This window comes from Mustela nigripes, chromosome 6 (assembly GCF_022355385.1).
Source record: "Mustela nigripes isolate SB6536 chromosome 6, MUSNIG.SB6536, whole genome shotgun sequence".
Taxonomy (NCBI): Eukaryota; Metazoa; Chordata; class Mammalia; order Carnivora; family Mustelidae; genus Mustela; species Mustela nigripes.
Genome location: NC_081562.1, coordinates 82,220,277 through 82,241,406, shown reverse-complemented (window position 1 = coordinate 82,241,406; position 21,130 = coordinate 82,220,277). Strand labels below are relative to the sequence as shown.

The window sequence follows — 21,130 nt, the reverse complement described above, 5'->3', positions numbered from 1 at the left end:
GGATTTTAAGTTTTCTCTTTGTCCTGGAGTTCTAAAATTTCACAAGTAAGCACCTCAATACGTTAATTTTTAAGTTATTATTCTCGACTCTAACTAGGGTCTTTCAAGTCTTTCTTCAGCTCAGTATATTTTCTATTCTTGTTTCTTAATTATTTCCTTCCTCTTATTCATCCTGTTTGCTCCTTTTGGAATTCTAATTAGGTGGTTATTGGACTTCACAAATATGTTTTCCATGTTGTTAAACATCTCTTCTATGTTTTAAATAAGCAACAGGGAATATTTGTTGAAGAGCAAGGTCTCTGGGTCAGAGTCCCTGGATTCCACTTTCAGCTCTGTTGCCCCAGTAGCTGTGTGACTTTGGGCATGTTACTTAACTTCTCTGTAAATCATAATAGTTCTCAGCTCAGAGAGTTGTTATGAAAATTAAATATGTAACAATTAAAGCTCTTAGAACAGTTGGGCACATATTAGGGACTACCACTATTTCCCACTTCATTGGCTCTCTGTTCATATATGCTAAGAGTTCCTTGAATTTACCTTCTGTATCATCAACTCTTCTAGGCATCCAATGCATTATTCAGACCATTTTTTTTTTCATCCAAGAAATTGTATTTTTAATTGCAATAATATCTTTCCCATTTCCTGACTGCTCCATTTTCATAGCAGCCTGTTCTCATTTTAGGTGGCAAAAACTTTTTTTTTAAAGTTTTTGTTTAAATTCCAGGTAGTTAACTTACAGTGTCATATTGTTTCAGGTGTATGATATAGTGATTCAATACCTGCATACAACACCCAGTGCTCATCACAACAGGTGCCCTCCTTCAACCCCATCACCCATTCTCCCTCCACCTAAAAGTTTTTAATTCTAGTATAAATTGTTTTTTAAGGTGTAAGTTCTTGTCTGTCCACAAGAACGAGCCATCTCCTCGTCTCTAGGGTTAGTCTTTCTTCTGTTCCTCTTGTTTTTTCTCTTTCATGGTGTTGATTTTCTTTAAGTGCTTGGTGACTATTGATTACCTTTTTATGTTTATGAATACAGGTAAGTCCACATACTGAGCTTGGGTTTCCTTTGTAATTGTGTTCAATCTGGCTCCACATTGGTCAGAGTCCAAACAGTGGAACAAAAACAAAAAAAAACACTAGCTGCTTTAAACACTAATGTAGATCACATTTAATACAGAGATTCTTTACAAGATTGTTGGAAATTCTGAAGGAACAAAAGACAATAGAGTCAAGTTACTTTAAGATTAATAACTATAGGAAACTGTGACTATCTCTGAGGCAAAACTTTACCCAAAAGCCAGCTCTGATGTGCTGCTGAGGGTCCTGCTGTTGGAGTCCAGCTGCCTGAACAAGAACCCAGTTATTTGATCTAAGTGATTGGGACTAGGGTCTGCAAACTTAATGCCTCGGGGACATGGTAAGCCCTGTAATGTGTGAAGCAACTGGGCTAGTGGGCATGGGACAGCAAGGGGTTAGGGACTGTAGCTAGCTGGAGAATATACACCCAGTCCAGAGGCATTTGCATTAACTGCTACACAATATTATGTTATCTAACCAAACTGATTTTCAGCTAGATTCTATGTCTATTGGTTTCTACTCCCCCCAAATATTTAAAATATTTACGCTAAAGGAAAACTTATTTTCAGAATTCCCAAAGGCCTGATGCACCCACACAGAGTGAGTTTACTATTATCTGTGGAGCTGAATACTAACAACTTGTATCCTACTACATCATTTTGTTAGAATCCTGTATCGTAGTATGATTTGGGTCATCCTGGTGAAAACATTCAGTTGTTTTTTTTTTCGTTCAGCTCTTTTGAGGGTATAAGAAAACAATTCTGTTCCTTTTAATATTTTATAGTATGCTTTTTGCAGTCCTGTCTGACAATCATGAGCTGGAGTATCATTATGTCTTGGATGCCTTCCAGATATGAATATCACTTTTCAGACCATAAAAGGAGTGACAGGATACTTGGCAAATGAACTAGAACTTACTGAACCTCAGGACTGACTTGAAGCCGACTGAAACAGTGGAGAAAAGAAACCAAGGAAAAGAAAAGTGGACCTGTCATACAGTCATTGGAATTTTTTCCATAAATTATTAAGTTTATGGGGGAGAGACTCACACCAAGACCAAGGGATTCTCCCCAGCACTAGGAGAAATTAACATTGTGTCAAATGCATGCCATGCTCTGTACATTGTCATTTGTTTTTTCTCAAATCAATCACACAAGACAGGCATTTGAGCCCATGTTATGGATGGAAACTTGAGGCTTAGAGAACTTAAGCCCTCGGCCAAACAGCTATGAAGTGACAGTTCTGCTGTTTAAACATGAATCTGTTTTATTTCAACACTCGGGTTCTTTCCTCTACACCATATTATCTCTTCAGGAAGTCAGATGTTAGTGAGAAATTTAAGAAGACCGTGGGGAAGTTCTCAACAAAGGAGCATTTTTGAGAACTGTCAGTTTTCTTCTAACAATGTACTAAAAAAGCGTTACAGGTTTTAGACTACCACTCGTTAATTTGCAAGCAGAGCAATAAGTGAGTAAACCTATTCCAAATTAATATCCACTTAGATAGCTGTTGAGCCAAGTCAGGCATTGACGATGACCCGGCGATCTTTGCCCCGTTCCACAAATAGAGCAGCGATGACTCATTTGCACAGAGTCAGTAATAAACCCACTGGCTCACACATGCACCCTGAACTGTGGTCCCCAGGGACTTAACGTGTCTCTGAATGTTGACAGTCAGCCACATCTCAAATCACAGCTAGGAATAGAAGAGGACTGAGAAATCAGATACTGCTCTTTACTTCCAGAAACCTCCTGGCACATTATGGAAAAACTGGAGTAGGTTTGCAATAGGTAGCTGAAAGATTAAGTTTGGGGTTGGTGGAATTAACCAACCTGAAATGTAATTGTTCAAGGGGCTATTGATCCTGTGACTTGCAGTAAATAAGAGGCTCTTGAAAGCCTGGCAGCTGATGAACACTGTCTGGTTGTATTCCCTTTTAAGATCAACATGTTGATATGTTTATGAGCATATAATGGGCATTGCCTAATACCACTAATTGCCACTTAGTGTCAATCTTAGGCTTATTCTTTCTGTGGGCTTTATGATCCCTAAATTGGTTAATTAGGCCAGTATTGGCTGTGAAGGCAGTAAGTTATTGTTGCCTTTTGTGTCTACTCGTAAGAGACTATAGAAGCCAATAATTACAACCCTATGGAGACCACACCTTGATTTTTCCTGTGCCACATCTTGTTTTGGAATTAGATACATCCGGAAAGCCCGTCATATCTGTTAATATTAACTCAAAAGGGCCTAAATAGTGTCCCAGCATCCTCTCTTCTTGCCTCTCTCTAAACCTGGGGTCCTCAAACTTTGGCACATGTCAGAACCATCTGCTAGGCTTGTTAAAGCACAGGTGGCTGGGTCCCACCCTGGGACTTCCTAGTGACTAAATCCAGGGGGAAGCCCCAAACTTCGCAGTTCTAGGAAGTTCCTAGGTGATGCTCAAGGGGCAATCCTTTAAGCACTACTGCCCTAACCAGGGATTTCACAGCTGCCTTAGAACACAAAGACCTAGCCTTCTATCCAGAAGCCCATGATGAGACTCAACTCTTGGTAAAAAGCAACACTGAGGAAAAGCCAAACTCTGTTTCTCCCCTTAAGTGGGGGAAAGCCACAGTGATCCTCTACTTCAGTAATTCTCAAAGTACAGTTTCCTCACTGGAAGTCTGAGTACCACCTGGGAACTTGGGAGGAATGCAGATTCTGAGGCCCCACCCCAGACTGCCTGTCTCAGAAATTCTGGGGGTAAAGCCCAGTAATCTGTTTGATAAGCCGCCCAGACACTGAAGTGGGACAGCTTCTGCTTCAAATCCATTCTCTACAAGGCAGTCCGAGTGACTTTTTTTTTAATTGAATTTTTTAATTGTGATCACTGTAGATTCTTAGGCAATAGTAAGAAATCATATGAGGAGATGTTTTGTACACTTTGTCCAGCTCCCTTAGTAGTAACATTTTGCAAAACTACAGGATAGTGTCACCTCCAGGATTTTAACATTGCTCTGATGTACCTATTTTATTCATATTTCAGCATTTTACTTGTAGTAGTGTGTGGTTAGTGAATGGACACACATGTGCCTATTAAGCTCCATATAGTTTTCTAATTAAAAACATTTTTTATTAACATACAATGTATTATTTGCCCCAGGGGTACAGGTCTGTGAATCATCAGTCTTACACAATTCACGGCACTCACCATAGCACATACCCTCCCCAGGGTCCATCACCCCGCCACCCTGTCCCTCTCCCCAACCCTCCAGCAACCCTCAGTTTGCTTCCTGAGATTAAGAGTCTCTTACGGTTTGTCTCCCTCCCAATCCCATCTTGTTTCATTTTTCCCTCCCTTCCCCCACAACCCCCTTGCCCTGCCTCTTAAATTCCTCAAATCAGAGAGATCATATGATAATTGTCTTTCTCTGATTGACTTATTTCTTAACTCCATACAGTTTTATTACCTGTGTCTGTTGATGCATATATCAACCATCTCAGACAAGTTCCAACACCACAGAGACCCCTCAGTTTGTCCTTTCTAACTGCATCCGCTTCCCTTTAGCACAGCCTACAACTGGCTTGTCCCTCACCCTCAGCAGCCTCCAATCTGGTCTCCATTCTTAAACTTTTGTCATTTCAAAAATGTTAGAGAACCAAAATCATATAGTAAGTAGCCTTTTGGGATTGTTTTTTTTTTTTCACTCAACACATTTAGTTGTTGTGTGTCAATAGTTAGTTCTTTTTTTATGGCTGAGTAGTTCTAGAGTAAGTATGCACCACAGTCTGTGGAATCATTCCTGTGGAAGGACATTTTAGATTGATTCCAGTTTTTTGGCTATAACCAATAAAGTGGCTATGGACATTCATGTAAAGATTTTTGTATAAGCATAAGTTTTCATTTCTCTTGGGGTAAGTACCTAAGAATATAGTTGCTAGGTGGTATGTAGTTGCATGTTTGGTTTTATGAAGAACTCCCAAACTGTTTTTCAGAGTGGTTCTACCAATTACATTCCCACAGCAAATTGTGAATGATGCAGTTTCTCAGGATCCTCACCAACATTTGGTGTTCTCCTTATCTTTAGTTTTAACTCCTCTGTTAGGCATGGAGTAATAGCTCACCAGAGTTTTCATACACATGTCCCTAATAGCTAATGATATTGAACCTCTTCAGGGTGCTTATTTGCTATCTGTATATCCTCCCCAATAAAATGATGGTGCGTGTCTTTTGTCTATTTTCTAATTGCATTGATTTTTGTTGTTGCTGTTTTTCCTGTTTAATACCTATTAGTGGTTACCTCCTGCCCTTAGGAAAAAGTTTAAACTCTAATGTGGAGGAAAGTCCTCACTACCTCACTGTGAGGCCACTCTTCTCTGCATTTCAGCCAGACAGAGCTACTTTTAGTTCCTCTAAGATTTCTGGCTTTCTCTGTCTTCCCGCCTCTGGGACCATATTTTCCTATCTTCTTCTCCCCTTTGCTAATTCTCTCAGGTTCTAGCTGTTCTCTGAGGGTTCTCCTTCTATTTCACAACACTCGCATCTGTGCTCTCAAAGCACTTGTCACAAGGACATACTGTGCATCTTTCTCTGCTTTCCCATTTGTGAAGCTCCTTGAAGGCAAGAACTACTTATTCACTGCTGTCTTTCCTTGGCTTGTCAAAATGCCTGCCACCCCGTGTGGCCAGACCTAAGTCACTGACCCCCGCCCGCGACCTACAGTGCTGCTCACAGGACCACCCCTCGGGAAAAGAAAACAAAATCTAACCAAAACATTAGCTCCAAAATGAACAACACCCTCGTCATCTCTGATCAACTTTCAAAACACTCTGAAGTTACAAAGCGGCCTTTATTATTGAGCAGTTGTGTGTGGCATGGTATTTTGGCAAAGTATTTTATAATGAGCTTGTTGATTGTTTCTCAAAACCCTGAAGAAGAAATGTTCGCCTCCTGTCAGAGACCAGGGAACGGAGCCCAGATAGATCAGAAAACCGCATCTGAAATCATATGGCAAACCATTAGCTCTCACTGCAAGTGGTTTCGTCTACTTGGCTTTGACCTTGATATGTACTGGGGAAATTCAAGAAACCCACAGAACACCCATAGGGGGTTATCCAATATAACTTTCTTTTTTGAACCATTAACAAAAGTTGAATGATGATTATTTTAAATGCCTGTTGAATGTATGAACTGAACAAATACAAGCCTACTTTTAAAATGTGGAGCTAGGGTTCCTGGCTAAAGAGGTAGGATTTTTATGAGTCATGCTTATCACTAGCTTACTGAATATTTTCTGGATTATGGACTAGGTTCCATAGATTAGTATAACCCTTCCTTTTAGCTTCCATAGTATTGGAAGTAGAGAAAAATCTTTGCAAACAGCAGGAGTTAACTGTCTTTATTTTGCACAATTTAATCTGGATATCTTCTCTGCTAGTTGAGTGGATTTATAGAGAGCCATTGTAACCCACCCACATTCTCAGATGGACTTGAGCCCTCAATACTAGGCCCTCACAAAAGGAAGAAGGGCCTACTCAAAGGGAAGAGTGATCAATAAAGAAAATTCAGGTAGGCTGACCAACCCATCCCCCATGCGGCCTCCTAAGTTCTAAAGTAATAAATTTTGAGAGTCTACATAGTCTCCCTTGGGGTGGCCGTGTTTGGGCTGAATGTGATATTAGACTTCCCTGTCAGACCAAGGCTTGATTGCCACTGGATCTCCATCCTTGTCTTCTTGCCAGAGGGACAAGACACAAAGAATGGGTCTGTCTCAAAGTATCAGCCTACCAGTGAGCTAGGTATACCAGCAGCCCCAACTTGCTGTGGGTTCAAGTCTCAGACCACATCTATCCACTGGAACAGGACCTGCTTCTCTCTGGTTGATTTGCCCCAGGACTATTGCTTCAGGAGCAGAAGTTTACTTCTGATAGACATCTTTTCTCCTAAATCCACTCAGAAGTATTAGAGACCTAAGTGCTTTTATCTTGATTATGAAGGTAACATTAACTGATGCTATTCAAGTATTTCTTCCACATGTGCTCACTGAGTGCTTCCTCTGTGCCAGGCACTGTATTTAGCGCTGAGGATAGAGTAACATAATCCCAACCTCTGCCCTCTGGAAGCTTACAGTCTAGCAGGGCAAGGGCCTCATATTAAATGGTCATGCAAGAGCATGACCAGCCTATGTATGCAACATTTATTTGTTCAAAGATACACACACACACAGAGCACCTTTTATATAAAACACTCTCTAGCAGTGCATTGAGTCTGTGTGTATTTCTCCCATGCTCAACCAGGGCCAGTTCAGCCACTGGAGTAACACCCACCATGCTGTAAAGACCCTCAGCCTGTACGTGTTTCTGAGCAGAAACGCTGGGCAGCTTACATTCAGCTCACATGGAGCTGAATGCTGCCAACAACTTGAATGAGCTTGAAAGTGGATTCTTCCCCAGAGCTTCCAGGCACCTTTGACTTTGTAGTTCCCAGATGAGAAAACCAGCCAAGCCTATTAGATTGCTGCGGAACCACGAGTTCATAATTAGTGTTGTTTTAAGATGCTGAGTTTGTGATAATTTGTTACGGAAACAGAAAACTAACAGAGGGGTAAGGGCATGGACACTAATCAGGAAGTTATTGCAGAGTTGTGACTACAGGTTGGTGGGCTGGACCATACAACTGTATGAGAGAGATAAGAAATGGTCCGCTTCTACATATTTTAAAAGTAGAACCTGAATGAGTTGCTGATGTGCTGTATAATTGGGAAGAGCCGAGGGTGACTCTGGGGTTTGGTCTGAGCAAAGGTTGAGGAAGGCTGAGGTTTCCGCTTCGAGTTAACTGTGAATGGAGCAGTTTGCAAAGGTGAGTTTAGAGAGGTGGATAGGAAGTGCATTATACAGAGTTTTCTGAGTTACGTTAAGAATTTTGAAAGAGAGTAGATCTCAAAGTTCTTGTCACAAGGGGAAAATTCTTTTTGTAACTGTATGAGTTGGATATTAGCTAACTTACTGTGATAATAATCATTTTGTAATATATGTATGTCAAGTCATTATGCTGTGTATTTACACTTAGCAGTGTATATACACTTATACATTTATACAGTTATATTTCAATAAAACTAAAGAAAGAATTTCTAACATCATCTTAAAAAATAAAGTCATTGAATACTTCTAAGTAGACAAAGGCTAAAGCAGATCTGCATTTTAAAAAGAGCACTCAGGAGCCCTCACTATTTCTCCGTGGAGAAATAGATGTAGTCGGGTTTATCTACCCAATGTAAGTAGGTGATTTACACATTTAGGAAGACCAGCAAAGCTAGGGTCCTCCAAAGTGAGACCAAGGAGTGTCTCCTAGCTCATTAGAACAGAATTTCTCCAATGTTAAGTAATGAAATGAGACACCATTTCAACCAGGCAACCAGGACTGATTTAAGCTACTTTAATTACAATGTTACTAAAATATGTACTAAAACTAAACATAAACACTCTTATACAAATCATTGCTCTTATACCACATAAGACCAAATAAATTTACAAATTAAACATGGAGAAAAATATATCTCAAATTTGGAACATTAATACATTATTGCAAAAGACAATTGTTTTGCAGAAACTAAATTGCCAAGGCTTGACTTAATAGTTGAAAGATGAAGTCTGTGTCTTTTTGTTTTGTTTTGTTTTTTTAAGCAACAATACAAATGCAAATGCTTACTCTCTAGTCTATTGTAAAAAATGATGTTACTAACATCAAAGTTTTGCTTGCTAGTTCAAGGTAATCAGATGTCATGGTAGTCAACATTTGCCAATGAAAAATCTTCAAATGGCATTTTTAATGAGGCACAATTTGATAGTTCTGTGAAGTTTACATAATGGCATCAAGATGAGATAGCATTGTAACATCTGTAACATCTTAGAAGTTTTCATTAACATGACATTAAAAAGTTTTGTTGAACATTTATCATTATATGTTTACCTCTCCACTTAATAACAATGAACTATTGCAAATAAATGCTTACAAAAGTGGAACTTGTGTAACACATCTGCTTATAACACCACACAATTCTTTCAATTTAGCATGCCTAGTGGAAGAAGACAAGGAGAAGAAAGTAAAACTGCAAAGCTTAGAAAGGAAGAAACAAAATTGAAATTACTTGCAAATGATGTGGTTTTGTGCAGAAACACTGCAAAAGATGCTTCAGAAAATTAGTAGAAATAACAAGAGAATTTATTTAGCAAATTGCTGGAAATAAAATCAAATAAATGTTGGCATGCATTTCACAGACCAGCAGTAGTTGAACAATAAAATTAAACATCTGATTTTAAAATAATAGAAAAAAAAGTATGTAGTAATAAAAATGATAACAGAGGCAAAAACTTCTTGGGTAAATGTATAAAACTTTACTAAATGATGTTTAAGGAGGCCCAAGTAAATGGGAAGATAGGCCATGTTTATTGATTGGAAAACAATGTTTAAAAAAGGTTGACTGTCTCTAAGTTGATTCAGTGAAAAAGTAGTCATATACCCAACAGGTTTTTCTTTTTTGAAAATTAATAAGCTGATTATAAATTTTTCATAATGCAAAAAGTCAAGAATAAGACACTTTTGAAGGAAAAAAATAGGTGAGTTGACAAGTAGACATTGCTTACATAAAGTACTACCAAGCTAAAGTAATTAAGATAAGTTGTTGGTACAGGCAGAGAAAAATCTAGTCTTCCCAAATAGATGCATTAACAAATGCACTATAGTACTGCAGGTCAGTAGGGAAATTATGATTTTTTTTTTCAATAAATCATCCTGGGAAGTTGACCCTCCTTTCAGACAAAAACAAAGTTGAATGCCTTTCTCACACCAGAAATAAAAAATAATCAGGTAGACCAAATATCTAAATAAGAAAGCCAAAAATTATCAAACATTATGAAGATAATATCATAGACTATCTTTAGGGCTTTAAGGTCATAAATTATGAATGTTAGTCCTAAGTAAATAAAGGTAAACTATAAATTGTAAATAAAAGTTATGTTGTAGATATTATATAAGGCTCATTAACTGTAAATGATTGATGGATTTAATCACATTGAAGTTAAGAGTTTGTGTTCATCAAAAAACACTGCAAAGAATGAAATGACAAACCACACCCTGGGAGACAATATCGATGACACATCAATAAGAGGGGAGAGGCTAGAGTTTCCTCTCCAGAGGATCTGCATAAAAGAAGTTGTGATCATTAGTAGCTCAAGGTCTTTGGGAAGGTGAGAGGAGCACTCAAGGAGAGACATGTTTTGGGTAACTATGGCAACACTTGTCCATAACACTTTCTGTGAATACAGAAAGGACAATGGCAAGCACAAAAACAGCCTTCAGGTGAAGTCTCCAGGGGGTCTAATGTCACCAGGGGGATTATTTCAGTGATGTCAAGGAAGCAGAGCCAATGTCCAGGAAAGAAGTGGAATGTAAGGAAGATGAATGATTATGGGGCAGGAATTCCAGAGATCACAGGGGTTGGGTAGGAGGGTGGGGAGAAGCCCAGGGTTTGGTTTAACAGATAGGACAGAGAAAACAGCAACACGGGAAGGAGCCCTCAGTGGATGGTAGGTGACCAGAGATGCCTGCCTATGTTTCATGGGACCCACAGAAATTCAGATAGGAGGTGTAAAGGAGGAGGGGACCACCATGATTTAGTAGGACTTGACTGTGTTCTGGAAGTAAGTTCACTGACAATAGTGGGAGGCTTGTGTGCCTTCACTGGCGATGGTAGGCATTGTGACCGGAGGATGTTTGGAAAAGATGCACAGCAAGAGTGAAGCTGGGGTCTCTCAGTGGCAGAGAGAGTGGGGTCAGCAGTGACCCAGGTTATTCTTTCCAGGAATGGGTTTGTGCCATGTGTACTTTAAGGGTCCCCCAGGTCCAAGCTGTAACACTAGTCTTTTCCTTTTCCTCCTTCCCAGGGTGAGATAAACTCAACTTTTAAAATATCTCATGTAGATATTGGCAGTTGAGCCCTTTATATTGTTGAATATGAACATTTAAAGGTCTAAGCTAATGATATACTCTGGGTTAGTAGACCAGGGCTAACTAAGTAGAAACATTGGCTAGTTCTGTTATTTTAGGGGTATAGAACAGATCCTGGGGTAACGCCAGATAATATATGTCTTATAATAAAAGAATTCTATTTTTCAGAGGCACATAGTACTATGAAAGGCCTCTGAAAATAACTGGGCAAGTGTGGTAGCCTTATTATATCAGCAGGGGTTTGTTGTTGTCAGCCACAAGGCAAATTTGGGTGGCTTTTGACAGAACAGAAATTTAGGAAAAGGAGCACGGATAGCTCCGGGACCCCCTGAAAGGGCCGGAGCAGAAGGGCCCTATACTGGCAGAGACCCACCCCTGCCAGGAGGGGGCAGCTTTTTCTTCTGCACAGAAAGGCCCCTCACAAGCTCGCTGAGGCTTTGGGTGGAGATGTCAGGGTAGGGTGACAGACCTAGAAAATGCCCCCATTCCAACAGAGGGCTGGTCTAAAGAAGCCATCACTGCTACCTCCTTGAGTGCAGACTGGGGGTGATCAGGCAAGCACAGGCTCTGTCCACTGCACTGGACCATGTCCAAGTCTCTCTGGTCCCCGGGTGGGAGACTCCCAAGTTGCTTTCAGCCCTTGCTCCCGAGGAGGTGAAAAAAGTCAGTCGCTGATTTATTTCTGCTTTAAGGATAAGCAATGTCTGAGTCGCCCAACCAGACTCCAAGGTGAGGACTTCTCCGGACGCAGGAATTGGGTTAGCACTTACTTGGTACTGTTTCCTTTATTTGGACTTCAACCTGGCATTCTAAAACACAGGGAGCCGTGGTGCCTCAATACAGTAGAGGGCTCTGGATCTCAGTACTGTTGATTCAACTGCATACCACAGCAAGGAGCATTTCAACTATAAGCCAACACGTCTTTGATCCCGGGTCCATTTAGGTCAATTTAGTAAACATTTATTATTTGTCTCTTATGTGAAACATAGGCAGTTTTTTTTTTTTTTTTAATTCAGCAACAAATCTTGTCTCTCCTTGTCTCTTTCTTCACACCTCATAACAGATTTAGCTGCCCCAGATAGATACCTCCTGTAAAAACAAATAAAATGCATGGAGGGATTTAGACAAGATGTGCATAAAATAAACGAATCTGTTATTTAGAAAATATTAGTGAAAGACTTCTCTTTGTCACAACCCCTTGTTTTGTTATTCTTTAACATCTGAAGACCCTGATTTTAGTACAGCACACAATAGCAAACTCTAAATATATTTGCAGGGGCGCCTGGGTGGCTCAGTCAGGTAAGCGTCTGCCTTCAGCTCAGATCATGGTCCCAGAGTCCTGGGATGGAGTTCCGCATCTGCTCGCTGCTTGGCAGGGAGTCTGCTTCTCCCTCTGTCTGCTGCCCCCCATCCCACACTGCCTGTGCATGGCTCTCTCTTTCTCTGACAAATAAATAAAATCTTAAAAAAAAAAAAATTTGGAGATCCATAAACCTATGGATCAATGAAATAAAGCACTGCTTTCTGCAAGAGAAAAATGTTAGGAGATGCTTCTCTCTCTTTTTTTTTAAGTTCTCTTTTCCAATATTTGGAAAATATATGCTCATAAAATAGTGAATGATATTAAGAAATGTATATGTAAGATTAAGAAAAAAGTTCCAAGGCACATAATTTACAAGACAATGACTAAGGTGTTACTGTTTAAATATGCTAGATAAAACTTGAGTCACTTTATTGGTAAAACACTCTTAAAACTGAACCAGGGCTATGGTGCTAATGCCCTAGGAAGGCAATGGTTCTGAGCTTGCCAAAGCCCAGGGGAGGAGGGCTGAGGGACTCTACAGAGAAGCACATTAAACTCTAATTAAGAACCTAATAAGGACACAGTTGTATTGCTTTTAATCTAAAGATCTATCCTGTCACTGAACAGTCCTGAAGACACGATTGGCTATTACCAATAGCCAATTGGATTGAAGATAGTTTGCCAAAGGAGATCCTTGCTGGCAGAGTTAAAAGGAGAATGGTGATTAACAGAGTCTAAAGAAAAGGGATTTGCTTAAAGCGAATACGTGACATGCATGACCAGCTCAAAAGTCAAGCTCGGGGCACCTGGGTTTGGAGACCTTCAAGCAAGAAGTATGCGTAGCTCTGTTTTTGTTTACGTGTTCCCCCCTTTCCTGCAACCTTCTTCCTAATCTTCACCCTGGCTTTCAAGCCCCGTACATACCCAGCTCTAGCCCCTTTCTGAGCAAATGACCTTGCCTCCTACCTTTCAGGGAGAGGAGAACTCTCCCAGAGTCCTAACTTCTGCACTGACATAAAGAAGTGTGTAATGATTTGTTTAATGTCTGTGCATCTCTCCTGCGGCGCGGAAAGCTCCCTGAGATCGGGGATGGAACCTGTTCACCGGTGTCCCCTACACGTACCAGCACATGGTCTCCCCGGGGTTCCGGAAGTATCTGTTGCATGAGGGCAGGAACCCACTTCCTTTCCCTCCTTGATCAGTTTTTGTTTTAAAACACAAAAGTTTTGTTTTTAACAGAATATATTGTCATGGGAAAAAAAAAATTCAGAATAGTACAGAATCGGATGGAAGGGAACTGAATTGTCCAAGTCGCCCTCTGCGTGGAAATTCCACTGGCTCCCTTCCTCACCTCCTTGTTGGCCTCCAAGCTCACCTCCCCCTGCACCCGGATTTCATCCTCTTGCTGCGAGCTCCTTCTGGAAGCACTTCCCCTCCACGTGGACGAGTCAGGGAGGGGGCGCTTGGCAGGGCCTCTGCTCAAGGTGGCCAAGAGTTGCAACAGCTGAGGTTGAAAGCAATAGTGTCGCCAAGGGGAACAGTGGCTCCGTGCCTGATAAGCTAAATCCGTCATCAGACCTTAAGGGTAAGAGCAGGCTAAAGGAAATAAGAGGCAAAGTAAAAGGTCAGGGGAATCCAGCAGGAGGTCAAGAATGCACATGCAAGCCCAGACCAAGCGAGAGGGTACAGCGCCATATCGATGAATCAAGAAGGGATAACAAGAATGCATTTTTTTTTTAAATTTTGGGGTGTTCCAGGGGCTGATGAGGGCTGGACTGGCACTCTGATCCCTCTTTGGAACTTCAACCTATTAATTATCCTCTCTCTCCCCTGTAACTAATTCCAATTCCTTTCTCAGACTATAAATATGCTAACCCTCTTCACCTAAAAACAAACAAAAAAAGCCTCTCTCTCAACCCTGTCTCCTCTTCAACGTACCCCCACCCAGGCTCTCTTCTGCCAATTTCAGACGCATTTCTTTCTTTTTTTTTTTTTTTAAAGATTTTATTTATGTATTTGACAGAGAGAGATCACAAGTAGGCAGAGAGACAGGCAGAGAGAGAGGAGGAAGCAGGCTCCCTGCCGAGCAGAGAGCCCAATGCGGAGCTCGATCCCAAGACCCTGGGATCATGACCTGAGCCGAAGGCAGAGGCTTTAACCTGCTGAGCCACCCAGGCGCCCCCTCAGACGCATTTCTTGAAAGAACCAACCCAAGCTCCATGTCTATGTTCCTCGCCCCTTACTCGCGGACTGGCTCGGTTGACTCTGCCTTCTGTCCCACCACTTCCCTGAAAACCGTCTCTGCCAAAGTCATCCTCGGCCTCCATATTGCTGTCATTAGATCCAGATTACACGGTCTTGTTTCCCTCTGAGCGGACTCTTTGGAGCTGTAACCACCGCCTCCTCATTTGGCCTCTCTGACATACCCACCCCTCTGAGGGCTCTGCCGCTCTGTCTGTGGCTCATCCATTCCGGAGTGAGGCCCTACATCTCCACTCACTTTTATCTACTGCTGCCTGTGGACCTCGGGTATCAGGAAGCAACCAGCTCTAGGTGTCTGCCCATTCTCAAGCGGTTAACATAGCGACGCTGCCCAGGCACCATGTGTGGACACAAAACCCTGCTCACGGGTTCCTTTTCCTTATAAGAAAGCATGCTTTCCCATCTTTTTGTAATAGTATTATGGTAATAATTCATGGAACATTTGCTATTTGGGTATTCACTAATTTATACATTTGGTTATTTTTTTTTTAATTTTATTTATTCATTTGCCAGAGAAATCGAGAATGGGCAAGTAGGCAGAACAGCAGGCAGAGATAAAGGGAGAAGCAGGCACCCCGCTGAGCAGAGAGCCAGATGTGGGACTCAATTCCAGGCCCCCGGGATCATGACCTGAGCCAAAGGCAGATGTTTAACTGCCTGAGCCACCCAGGTGCCTCTCAGTTATTTCTTTAGGCTGCAAATATTTACTGACTCTTACCTTGGGATAGGTGCTGTGCAAGTGTAATCCTTAGTTATTACAACTCACTTAGAAGATAGCATATTGTCACTTTATTTTTTTTAAAAGGTTTTATTTATTTATTTGACAGAGAGGCAGGCAGAGAGAGATGGGGGAAGCAGGCCCCCCACCGAGCAGGAAGCCCGATGTGGAACTTGATCCCAGGACCCTGAGATCTTGATCTGAGCTGAAAGCAGAGGCTTAACCCACTGAGCCAGGCAGGTGCCCTATATTGTCACTTTAGAAGCTGAAACTGAGGCTAGCAGTTGTCCCTCCTGCCTGCCATCTAAGAGTTCTTAAGAAGTACACTAAGAATTTGGATCCACAGCTCTTTACATTTCCCTAAGGTACAAAAAAATAAATCTAAAGCCCATTTTTCATTTTATGCCAGGAGCTTTCCCCTCATTGACCTTATTACACAAGTGGCACCTGATGTTATTTTTGAAACAGAGAGGGAGAGATCAGAGCAATGGAAACCCAGGAAGCTATAACATTGTTATCAGAACTACCCACACCCCCCCCCCCCAACTTGTTTCCACATGATCCAGGAAAGACTATAAATCATGTAGCTTGAGATTCACTTATTTATTCATGTTTTCCAGTTCTTACAATATATCCATAAGGTATGGGGAGAGGTGGGAAGACCAATTTTAATCAAATAAATGAAAGAGTATATTTTTACACCTAAGAAAAGTCCCAGGACAAAAAGAGTACAGTTGAATACAAACTGATAGTAAAGAAACTTGACCCAGATTGGGAGGTCAAGGAAGCTTCCCTAAGGAAATAACATGTGAGTTAAGATCTAAGTGATGAATGGAAGTGAAGCCCATAAACGGGTGAGTGCTTCCTAAAGAGAGAACAGCACATGCAAAGGCTCTGGATAGAAGAAGAGGCATATTGCTTTCAAAACCTAGCAGTCAGGGCATACAGTGAGGGTAACAGAAGGGTCCAAGAGGTAGCCTGGGCCATACTATGCTGACCATGCTCTTTTTTATATTAAGACTCAGAGTCCAGTAGGATGAGGGGTCTTACCAGATTTGTGTTCTGAAAAATCTACTGCTGTGTGGAAAATCTGCCAGAGGGTCTCAGGAAGGATAGGGAAGAGTCAGGAGGCTATTGCCTTGGACTAGTGTGGTCACGGGGGAAGATGGAGAAGTTGAAGAGTTTAATATCTATTTGAGGAGGTAGAATTAGTAGGACATGCAGATAGATTTAAAGAAGTGCTGTAGTCTCGGGAGTTGGAGAGGACTAACTACACGAGTGATGGCACCATTTGCAAAGACAGAAAAAGCAGTTGGAGGAAATCATGGGTTTGGCGGGTTATGTTAAGATGGAAGGGTCTCTGGCACAACAAGGTGGGTTTTGGCTATACCAGTCTAGAATTTCAAAGAGAGACCTGGGTTGAAGATAGGAACTAAGGAGTCATCAGTGGAGTTGTAATCAAGCCATAGGCATGAATGAGACAAGTCGGGAAGAACTGGAGAGTGAGAGGAAGCCTTGGATAGAGACATCCAGAAAGCCATCATTGAAAGGACTCACTTTCTGATCATTTAAAAGAAAAATATGTTCTGAAGAAATTTAGCAACTTCTTAAGATAAAATTTCTCTTAAATAAATTTTGAAATATTAACATCAATAAGAAGATTAAAAAACAAAACAAAGAACCCTGCACCTCTCTGGCCCCAAATGAATCTGTAATGTTTTACTTATATTTTTAAAAAATTCCAAAGCATTCAAGGTAACAACATTGTTTAAGTCTAGGGGTGAATACATAGGTGCTTTTTATATGTCTTTGTAGATTCTGTTTGAGTGAAATATTTCATAATTAAACAAGTAGTAACAATAAAATGTTCCAGGAAATAGAGACTAAGTCAATGAAAATTCAGGCCAGAAAATTAAATACCAGAAGCAGTTAAGGGGGAAAAAAAAAAGGATTAGAGATATGGCCAAGGAGTCATTTGGCCCCAATATGAAAGATTTTGGCCCAGCCTAAGAAGATGTGCCCTGAAAGATTCTATTGATACATTTTCAGGAATTTCCAACATTATGGAGACCGTAACAAATAAAATCTTGGCTCTATTTATATTTCAAGATAATGAGAAGCAAGAAATTGGCCAATATTATTTGTTTTGGCTGCACATAAAAGTCATTCGCCTGGTTTAATGAATAGATGGTACTTTTGTGAGCCTTCTATACATAGCATACTTAAAATTTGGGAGCAAGTTACGTCTGAAACAAGACTAGTGATCTACAAGTGATGTCTAATTGGCAATGACTTTGATAGTATAACAGGACAATGAAACCACCGTCTGCCTCCCCAGAACCACCAACTACCACAACCACCACTGTCTCTTCTTCTTCACTACCCCCAAGAGGAGGATTGTTGAAGCATATCACCTCTAAAAACTTACTCTGGCCCTTATATTAAGGGATATATGGCTCAACAATGGACCTTTTCTCACAGTACCTAGAAGAATACAAACTTCATAGTTTTGAGAAGCTAGGCTGGAGAGCTGTGGAGACAATTAGAAAAAGAAAGGGCCATAGCTGTAGCTCACAAGGATGCTGTATGGAGTGCTATATCCAGCCCTGATTTTCCTACCAAACTGCAGGGCTGCCAAACCCATCTTGGACCATCCTGTTTGACTCATCCCTATGGTGTTCCTCTATTAGTAAGTAACTCAGACTTAAGGAAATGGTTAATGATGACCAGTCCCTTGGACTACATGCTGGGGAAAGGGAAGGGCTCTAGGATGAGGGCAATCCCTGGAGTACTGAAGGGACAGCTGTACTGTGAAGGCTTAAAAAAGGGATTCTCCTGCATGGTTCATGGGCCTGAGGTAGAAGGTCTGTTACTCATGGCATGATGGCTATGAAAGTTTTCATTTCTTGAGGAATCTTTTGTCTTTTATCATGGTGAGGTTATAGATGCTTCCCCTTATAGGCTAATAGTTCCTTTTTATTCTTGACAAATTTCATCAAAATCTGATGAACCCACATAACTGTGTATGATGACATTATAGAGGGGATAAAAGGATAGGCTTCAAGTGCAAGGATTGCTTCACTTTTTGTAGTGGGTTGAATAGTGTCCTCCAATAACTCACGCCCCACCTGGGACTTTAGAATGTGATCTCATTTGGAATAAGCTTTTGCAGATGTAATTCAGGCAAAGATCTCTAGATTAGATTATCCTGGATAGGGTGTGCCCTAAATCCAGTGACTAGTAATGTCCTTTATAAAATACAGAAAGGAAGAAAGCCTAGAGATGAAGAGAATAAACCATGTGAAGACAGAGCCAGAGATTAAAGGGACCCATTAGCAGGAGCGTTAAGGACTGCCTGTGGTTGTCAGAAGCTAGGAGAGAGGTGTGGAATTCATTCTAGAAGGAACCAACCCTGCCAAAACCTTGATGTCAGATCTCCAGGCTCCTGAACTGGGAAGAATAAATTTCTGTTGTTTTAAACTGCCCAGTTTGAGACAATTTGTTACAACAGCCCCAGCAAACTAACACATCTCTGCAAACGCCCTATGAGGTTGGCAACATTTCTTTTAGAGTGACTAGAATCCTTGAATTCGGGGCTGTGAAGAGCAGTAAAGTAGGCAGTGGCCTGCTACCGAGAGCTGAGGAGCAGAGTGGAACATAAGCAGTTCGAGTAGACTGCTTAGAAATCTATATATGTCCAGGGTGCCTGGGTGGCTCAGTAAGTTGAGCATCTGGCTCTTGATTTTGGCTCTGATCATTATGTCAGAGTTGTGGGGTTGAGCCCCAGGTCTGGCTCCAGGCTCTGCAGGGAGTCTGCTTGGGATTCTCTTTCTCTCTGCACCTCCTCTCCCATGCCCAATCTCTATTTCTCTCCTTTTGAGTAGATAAATAAAATCTTAAAAGTAGATAAATAAAAAGAAATGGACATAAATGTAACTGTACCACTTCCCCCCAAATGCTAGAAGGAGGTAATCTAAAGGAAGAGGGGAAAATTGATGCTTGAGTTCCATTAGAATTCCCCTACAGGTAGGGGGCGCCGGGGTGGCTCAGTGGGTTAAAGCCTCTGCCTTCAGCTCAGGTCCTGAATCAAGCCCCGCATGGGGCTCTCTGCTCAGCAGGGAGCCGGCTTCCTCCTCTCTCTCTCTCTCTGCCTATTTGTGATCTCTGTCTGTCAAATAAATAAATAAAATCTTAAAAAGAAAAAAAAAAGAAGAAGAATTCCCCTACAGGTAAAGTGTCCCCAATGTCTATGTCCTCTTCTCTTCCTGTCTTCTTCTAATGACCTTCAGACTTCATGCACAGCAGAGCCACACATCTCACCCGTGTCCACATTCATGTTGTTCTGAAGATTACACATAACTTGGGATAAAGCAAGCTTCAATTCAATCAAGGTCATGCAAAACTTCTTGGGTGTAGGCAGAGAATGAGCTATCAGGTAGAGTACTGTTTTTCTCACTTATAACAATATAACAGCTTTATTGAGATATAATTCACATATTATGCAATTCACTTCAAGTGTACAATTAAATGGTTTTAAGTATATTCATACACTTACACCAATTACCACAATCAACTCAAGAACGTTTTCCTCACCCCCCAAAGACATCTCATACCCATTAGCAGTGACTCACACCTCCCCCCACCGCATCCTTAATCCCCACCCCCATCCACAATCAGTCCCTCACTTTCTCTCTTTTCTGGATGGGGGTGTCATGCATGTAGCCCCAAGAGTAGTTGGCAGCCATCCTTAAGAAGAAGGCAGCCTTCCAAGACTGAAACAAGAAGAAATTGACAACCTGACTGGACCAATATCTAGTAATGAGATTGAAGCTGCGAATAAAAACCTCCCCAAAAAACAAGAGCCTGGACCTGACAAATTCCCTGAAGAATTCTACCAAATAGTCAAAGAAGAAATAATACCTATTCTGAAGCTGTTTCAAAAAATAGAAACAGAAGGAAAACTTTTAGACTCTTTTATAAATCCAACATTACCCTGATCCCCAAACCAGGCAAAGACCCATCAAAAAGGAAAATTGCAGACCAATATCCCTGATGAACATGGATGAACATGGATTCTCAACAAGATCCTAGCTAATAGGATCCCACAGTACATTAAAAAGATTATCCACCATGACCAGGTAAGGTTTATCTTTGGGAGGCAAGGGTGGTTAAACATTTGCAAATCAATCAATGTGATAGAACAAATCAATAAGAGAAGAGAGAAGAACACGTGTTCCTCTCAATTGATGTAGAAAAAGCATTTGACAAAATACAGCATCTGTTCCTGATTAAACCTCTTCAAAGTATAGGGATAGAGGGAACATTCCTCAGCTTCATAAAATCTATCTATGAAAAACCAAAAGCAAATATCATTCTCAATGGGGAAAAGTTGATAGCCTTCCCTCTGTGCTCAGGAACATGTCAAGGATGCTCACTCTCGCCACTGTTGTTCAACATAGTACTAGAAGTCCTACCAACAGCAATCAGACAACAAAAAGAAATAAAAGATATTCAAATTGGCAAAGAAGAGTTCAAACTCTCTCTCTTTGCAGATGACATGATACCTTATATGGAAAACCCAAAAGACTCCACCCCCAAATTACTAGAACTCATACAGCAATTCAGTAATGTGGCAGGATACAAAATCAAGGTACAGAAATCAGTCACTTTCTTTTATATTAACAATGAAAATATAGAAAGGGAAATTAGAAAATTGATTCCATTTACTATAGCACCAAGAACCATAAGATACCTTGGAATAAACCTAACCAAAAAAGGT

General features: G+C 41.0%; 2 long non-coding RNA genes across 3 annotated transcripts in view; one reads left to right on the top strand and one right to left on the bottom strand.

Annotated features, from left to right (window-relative positions):
• LOC132019616 (uncharacterized) overlaps nt 1-21,130 on the top strand; it is a 39,931-nt gene that overhangs the window by 6,571 nt on the left and 12,230 nt on the right. The gene's annotated exons all lie outside the window — the stretch shown is intronic.
• LOC132019615 (uncharacterized) overlaps nt 8,483-21,130 on the bottom strand; it is a 30,091-nt gene continuing 17,443 nt past the window's right edge. The window contains exons 4-5 of one of the 2 annotated variants that reach the window (XR_009404816.1): nt 13,723-13,967; nt 8,483-12,157 (exon numbers count right to left, since the gene is read on the bottom strand). This is a non-coding gene — a long non-coding RNA (uncharacterized LOC132019615). The remainder of the gene's footprint in view (nt 12,158-13,722; nt 13,968-21,130) is intronic. The other variant, XR_009404815.1, reaches the window with a different exon arrangement.